Below are 7637 nucleotides of genomic sequence, written 5' to 3'. Positions count from 1 at the left end.
TGAAATTCCATCTTCCTGAGGCCAGTTGAAGTGGATGATGTCTTGGTAACAGAGGGTGGGACAGGATTAGAGCCCAGACGTGGAACATTTCAGGCCTGTGTCTGTCTGGTATGGATAAGACTTTCCAGAGCCTTAAGGCTGGAACAGAGAAGCAAAGCCTTCACCAGAGCCAATCTTGATGATGAGAAATTACAAATGAGGGGAAAACTTCCCATAGAACATCAGATGTTTTGACCAATGTCATGAACACAATTTCTGCTACTTAAAGAGGAAGGTGAGATTAAGTAGAGAAGAACTACATTAAAGCTGAGTTTTCCACAGTCTGGATCTATATAATCCAATAAAAGGGCTTAATGTTTTTGCAGTATGTTCAGAAGGAGCCACTTTACTGTGACAAGATGGTTTATTATATGCACAGGCCCCTGAAGATGCACACAACTGATTGGTTAGCTGCTAAATGTGTTCTTTTACTGACTTTTCTTTTTCAGAGAAGGGGAGAATACCTGAAGAAAGACTTGTAAGACAGACAATTTCTTTCTTTCTTTCTTTCTTTCTTTCTTTCTTTCTTTCTTTCTTTCTTTCTTTCTTTTTCTTTCTTTCTTTCTTTCTTTCTTTCTTTCTTTCTTTCTTTCTTTCTTCCTTCTCTTTCTTCCTTTCTTTTTCTTTCTTTCTTTCTTTCTTTCTTTCTTTCTTTCTTTCTTTCTTTCTTTCTTTCTTTCTTTTCTTTCTTTCTTTCTTTCTTCCTTTCTCTTCTCTTTCTCTTTCTTTCTTTCTTTCTTTCTTTCTTTCTTTCTTTCTTTCTTTCTTTCACCTGAGATGCTCCAAACCCACTGTTAAGAAATGCCATGTTGAATTTTAACATTTAAAGATCCAAACAATTTAGGGGTGCTTGGGTGGCTCAGCTGCCAGCTAAGTATCAGACTCTTGATTTTGGCTCAGGTCATGATCTCAAGATTGTGACATCAAGCCCCATGTAGGAAACTGCTTGGGATTCTCTCCCTCCCTCTTCCTCTGCCCCTCCCAACATATCACTCTTTTTTTCTCTCTCTCTCTCTTTCTTTAAAAAAAAAAATACCATTAAAACTCTTAAGCAACACAAGAAGGACCAAATATTTACCTAGCATTTCCAATGTGCCTTTCATTGTGAAAATCCTTACAAATGTGGAAAAATTAATTTCTAAAGATACTCTACAAAAATCCAATGCTAGGATTTATATCAGAAATGGGGTTTTCATAAACTAAATCTCTCATTCAATTAAATCAATTGTAATCATGATCCAAAAGTATATTATAAAAAGTACCCTATAAATGTCAAAAGGCTATAATAATAAAGATGTATTAGAATGACATTAATAATAATAGACTGTGCTACTTTTTCACTTTGAGTTTTGAGGATTGACAATAATGCCTGTCTAAAGACCACATAGGATTTGAGTTCCAGATAGAGAGCATTTAAATTGCACTGAGCACACACAAACATACATGTGGATTTATTACATGTCTAACATATGTATTCAATGCCAATGTATATTCCCAATTCTTGACACTCCTTGTTCCATTCAGCCAACTTTTATAGAAGCCTACTGTACATTTGTCCCTGGGCTAGGTATTAGGAGAAATACAAAGATATTGAGCATATGATGCTAGATGTCAAGAACTGGCAATCTCACAGTGAAATTTCAACAAGAGCACCAACCTTTCCATTCTGAAGCCTAATGCCAGTGCCAATAATAAAAGGAAGAGTTATGGGACCATTGACAAAGACTAGTTGTTGGAGTGGGGATTAGTGAAGAGTTGGAGGTAAGCAGATATTTGAACAGACTCTGTTATAGTGAAAATGACAATGAACTGAGGGGGGAAGAATAGCTCCACTTATCTATTCTAAGAGAATCCATCTTCATTCTTTATCTCCTCCAAAATGGTGATTCTATGTTGTCTTGCTTATGTCCCAAATGATTGGACCAGAACAATACATGTGACTCAAGGTGGACCAATGAGCTTCTTCTCTCTAGATTTTGCTCTAAGAAGAACAGAGGTCAGGGAGGTACAGACTGCAGTCATTGGTCATGTAAATTAAGACTTGGAAGCCATTTTTAGACATGAGCACAGTGAGAGAAACAGACAATGTGGAGAGAAGCATGAGAGTTACTAAGAAGCAGGAGAGTTAGTGGAAGAAGCAGAGGCAAGGGTCCATGAAGATTGTATGAGAAAGGGAGGTTGTTTTTGACCTTTCAGTTCCCAGTTTGGACTTAGTTCTATTCCTGGTTATTGAGTTCCTTGAGTTTGGGTTCATCATTGTTTCAGGCAGTATGAATTAATGTCTGCTCCTTAAAACCAAACCATTACTAATTCCCAGTAAAGCCTCACAGATTGAGGCTTTATCTGCATGTGGCCTCTTCTAAGAAAACTTAGAAATTTGATGTTATGAATTTTGCCAAGAAGCACTCACCACATTCCCACTGAGAAACTATGTTCCAGCCACATTGAAAAACATCCAATAGCTCACCTCACCTTCTGGGTACTAAGAGAGAGGTAGGACAGCCTGCCGCAGGTTTGTGAGTAGACACTGCTCAACTTTCTGAGGCAGTCTAGCCCAGCGTAAGTAAGAATATAGGCTCTGGTAACAATCTACCTGAATTTGCTTCCCAATTCTAACACTTGGCTATGTTACCTAGGTCAAGTGCTGTAACCCTTAAGGTTGTTTATCTGAAAATGGGGGTAATGGTGGTACCTAACCCATATGCTGTGTAAAGATGAAATGAGATTATGTATGTATTATAGTTAAACAGCTCTTCATATATGCAAGGCCTCAAGAAATATTAGTCATTATTTTTCAATTATTTATAACTCTTCATTTCTTACCAACCATCAAGTTCTCTTAATTCTACTTCCAAGATTGCTTAATTCTACCAGCAAGATTGCCATTATACTAGCCCAGGTCTCTGTTAGCACTTTCTACTCTCTGTAAGTGGTTACACTTATCTATTCCCCCTCGTCTTAGTCTTACCTACTTCAAATGAATTTGTATACAGAACTAGAGTGGTTTTCCTACAGTTCAAATCAATTAGTATCTCCCCTGCTTAATAGCCTCAATGACTCTTTTTGGCCTCAAAATTAAATGCTGTCCCTTCATGGTATCTAAGGCCCTTCTTGATGGGAATGATACTTAGATGTCCAGTCTCATCTCTTGCCACTTACTCTCCCTGATCCAGTTTCTGCTTTTGAAAAATTCCTATGTTGGGCCTTGGTACACTATGGAACACTCTTCCCCCCTTTCTTTTCTCCACATTTTGCTTTTCCTTTAGTTATCAGCTTAGATAGTTCTTCCTCTGAGGATAACTTTTGACACTACAAGATTTATCTTTATCCTCAACTATATTGTAAGCAATTCAATTTTGGGCAAGGAATATCATTACTCATTCTCTCTTCAATACCTAATATAGTCTGTGACACTATTTTTAAGTGAATGAATAGATGGAAGGGTGAAAAAAAATGAATGAATGCAACTTTGTAGTGCATGAAGCCAGTTGGAATACAGGAAGTCATATGCAAGAGAGAAGCCAACAATGAAGTCAAGTTGATACATCTAAAACTGAGTTATCAGTCGTAGTGACCAACAGAGTGAAGGTCAAGCAAGGAATCAAAGCAAGAGCTGAGTACCCAAGAAAGTTCAAGGAGCAGGTGCAAGGAAATACAGAAGAAGGATTGTGCAAGGATTCACAAGGTACAGTGGCGCCACTCATCATGACTTTTCAAGAGGTCCCTGAACTGCCTTGACCAGTATACGGAGTTCATTTAAAAAGGGATTCTAAAAGAGTGGACAGTAAGCAATGGGAGGATATCGACAGATATTAAACAGAAATATACATGATAGGGATCCCTGGGTGGTGCAGCGGTTTAGCGCCTGCCTTTGGCCCAGGGCGTGATCCTGGAGACCTGGGATCGAATCCCACATTGGGCTCCTGGTGCATGGAGCCTACTTCTCCCTCTGCCTTGTGTCTCTGCCTCTGCCTCTCTCTCTCTCTCTGTGTGACTATCATAAATAAATAAAAAAATTTAAAAAAAAAAAAAAAAAAAAAAAAAAGAAATATACATGATAAACCTTGTTTTGGAGAAAGAATTTTCAGCATTATGGAAGATAGTTTGAAGAAGCAGGACTAAGGACTATTGGTAGAGACACTAGTTAAAAAGCAATGCCAAAAACCAAATGGAAGATAGTAACATTCTGAACCAAGGCAGTAAGGATTGAAAAAAGAAAGATTGAGGTGACTGTGATCAAACACATTTGAGCATGCTCAGGGTATAATTAAGATTTAATTTGCAGAGGAAATTGTAGAAACTACCTTTACAAAGGCAAAGCAAATATAGGAAAATATAGGATAATTGTATCTTCTAAAATTTTCAGTTTGGATTTAAAGTGAGAAGCTAGCCATCTCCTCTTCAGGCGTGTGGAACTACAATTCCAATAGGTTAAAACAAACAAAAAATAAAAAGATTCTACCTGAGGTGAATTTAGAAACAGGATTTTCCCAGACCCTGATCAGATCTAGAACACTAGGGTAAATATATTTGCCTTGAGATTTTCTTCCTGAAGACTTCCTGCCAATCCCTTCCAACAATCAGTTCCTGATGGCTATGGGCTCCTGTCTGAAGCACAACAGCTCTGTCATCCACCCACAGTGCCATCCAGAACAGATTGTGAAAGCTGCCAGCTTCCCATTTCACTGAAGTCGGCATGCTTTTCATGCTACTGACAACAATTCAGCCATTATGCCCTGGGTGAGGAGACACCTTACCCTGGAAAGTGATCAGTACAAGAAAAATGTGTTTGAGTTGTCTCTGAAACGCAAGGAGCTAATTCAGCTTGCTTTTGTGGGACTTTCCTTCTCTAAATTTTAAACAAATGATTTTTGATGGAAACACCAGTTGAGGTGTCACAGTTAAAATTATCTAACACTTGTTGGGGAAATTATCTCAGAAGGTTACATAGCAAATCTTGAACATAAAATATCAAAGAATTGTTCACAGTTCCTGCTCTCTGCTTCATCCTCTTTCCTACTACCTTCCCCTTTTAAAAAAATGTCTTGAGACTAAACAGAGTAATCACAGTTGTATTTTGTTTTTGTTTTCTGTTGTTGCGGGGGCGGGGGGGAGGGGTTGAGCCCAGGAAAAAAAGGTGCTGAGAAGGGGAAGCATGACTTGAGCCCTCTGAGGTGTCACAAGACTGCTGCAAGGTGAGAAGCTGAGCTCTGAGAGCTTGTGCTAACCTGCCTGACAGCCAAGGTCTTGTTCCTTTCAAAGTAATCTCCCCTGAGCACTCCAAGACAGGCTGGCTTAAGCGGGCTCAATCCAATTTAATGGATGATTTGACAATGGAAAATTGAAGAAAGAAGGAAATGATACATGCCAGATATCAGCCCAGACGAAGCTGAAAGGGTGTGATACCTGTCATTCATTTACCAAGTAGGAAGTATCTGGACGAGTAAGGGCTCAGTATGGGGGCAAATTCTAGCAGTGTCTAGGGAGAAAGAATGCCCTTCCATTCTCTAATCCCCCTTCCTAGTATTCAGACTTTGGGATCATTACTTGGCAATCTCTGACAGTCCAACTCTGCCCGATTTGGCACACTCCTTTTAGGACCTTCCTTTTCCCAGTGTGAGAGCATCAGTAATTGTGGCCTCAGCAATAATCTATCCTCATTGCCGATGTCTCTTGCTAGCTCTCCTCCTCCTCCTCCACTTCTGTTTTTGTTTATCACCATCCAGCTCTAATTCCCAGTTGATAATTCCCAGGTTCCATTGGTAACAAATGACCTTTAAATTGGCTGCCTTGGAACCTCTACTCTCATGAGGTATTCTCATAGGCATCCCTTCTGGGCATAATACAACCCAAGGGAACTCAAGGCAATCCCCTTCTTAAAGTATATTTCTTATTATCCACATTTCAGATGGCATTACAGTCTGCCAGTGCAGTAACATGAATAGAGAAGGAAATGAATTAACTAGTTGTAGCTTTCACTGTCTTTTTTTTTTTTTTTTAATCACTTTTATGTTATTGCTTACTGCCACTCTTCAAGGGTAGAACAGATGTCAGTGTTTGCTTTTAAGAGCTAGATCTCCCAGAGAAGATCAGCATAGTGCCCTGGAAAACTTCTGGATTCATTTTAGAGATCCTAATGATTTCTTTCATGGCACTTTAAAATTACTTATTTCAAACCTATTATTATATACCTCTACAAGCAGCATTGTAGGACCTCTTGGCATTATTTACTTTGCTTCAGTGGTATCAATGGGAGGAGGTTGATACCTGAATTTTCCTTCAGAAAGACAATCATTCATCTATCTTTGCCCTAAGGCTTATGTTTGAACAACCACCTTCCCTATCTACAGTTAGAATGCTGGTTAGAAAAAGACCAATCTACAGTCCAGCTGGAAATACCCTTGAAAGGACAATTCTCCACTGTACTTCACAGAATGCAATTTATAGAATAGGTAACAACAGTATCTCTCATTAAAGAGCACTTATTGTATGCTAGAACAGCTAGGTGGTTTACATAGATTATCTCATTGATTCCTCACATTTAAATTAGTAAAGAGATGCTATAATTATCCCTAATTTACACATTTTTCTTTTTAAAAATTTTTTTACTTAAATTCAATTTAGTTAGCATATACTGTATTAGTTTCAGGGATAGAATTTAGTGATTCATCAGTTACATATAATACCCAATGCTCATTACATCAAGTGCCCTCTTTAATGCCCATCACCCAATTACCCCATCCCCCTACCCACCTTCCCTCCAGCAACCCTCAGTTTGTTTCCTACAGTTAAAAGTCTCTTATGGTTTGCCTCCCTCTCTGTTTTCAATTTATGTTATTTTTCCTTCCTTTCCCTTGTGTTCATCTGTTTCATTTCTTAAATTTTGCATACAAGTGAAATCATATGGTATTTGTCTTTCTCTGACTGACTTATTTCACTTAGCCTAATACCCTCTAGGTCCATTCATGGTGTTGCAAATGGCAAGATTTCATTCTTTTGATGGCTGAGTAATATTCTATTCTCTCTCTCTCTCTCTCTCTCTCTCTCTCTCTCTATATATATATATATATATATATATATATATATATATATATCACATCTTCTTTATCCGTTCATCTGTTGATGGATGTCTGGACTCTTCCCATAATGTGGCTGTGTTGATCATGCTGCTATAAACATTGGGGTGCATGTGCCCCTTTGAATCACTTTGTTTGTATCCTTTGGATAAATACCTAGTAGTGCAATTGCTGGTTAACTTTTGAGAAACCTGCATACTGTTTTCCAGAGTAACTCTACCAGCTTGCATTCCTATCAACAGTATAATAGGGTTTCCCTTTCTCTACACCGTCGCCAGCATCCTAAGTTGTTCATTTAGCCATTCTGACTGGCATTAGGTGGTATCTCATTGTGGTTTTGATTTGTATTTTCCTTTGTATTCCCCTGATGCCAAGTGATGTGGAGCATTTTTTCATGTGTCTATTAGCCATATTCCTAATTTATATTTAAAGAAACTAAGCACCTAAATAATTTTCCCAAAATGAGATAGCAAATAAGTCATAGGACCCAAATATAAGTTCTATCTATTTCCACAACCTCTG

The 7637-nt window shown here is 38.3% G+C and overlaps 1 long non-coding RNA gene across 1 annotated transcript in view; it reads left to right on the top strand.

Moving 5' to 3' along the window:
• LOC112640805 (uncharacterized) overlaps positions 1-7637 on the top strand; it is a 33807-nt gene continuing 26170 nt past the window's right edge. The window contains exon 1 of the long non-coding RNA XR_003124251.3: positions 1-274. This is a non-coding gene — a long non-coding RNA (uncharacterized LOC112640805). The remainder of the gene's footprint in view (positions 275-7637) is intronic.

Source organism: Canis lupus, chromosome 6 (assembly GCF_003254725.2).
Source record: "Canis lupus dingo isolate Sandy chromosome 6, ASM325472v2, whole genome shotgun sequence".
Taxonomy (NCBI): domain Eukaryota; kingdom Metazoa; phylum Chordata; class Mammalia; order Carnivora; family Canidae; genus Canis; species Canis lupus.
The sequence above is the reverse complement of the archived record's forward strand: the minus strand, read 5'-3'. Positions and strand labels throughout refer to the sequence as shown.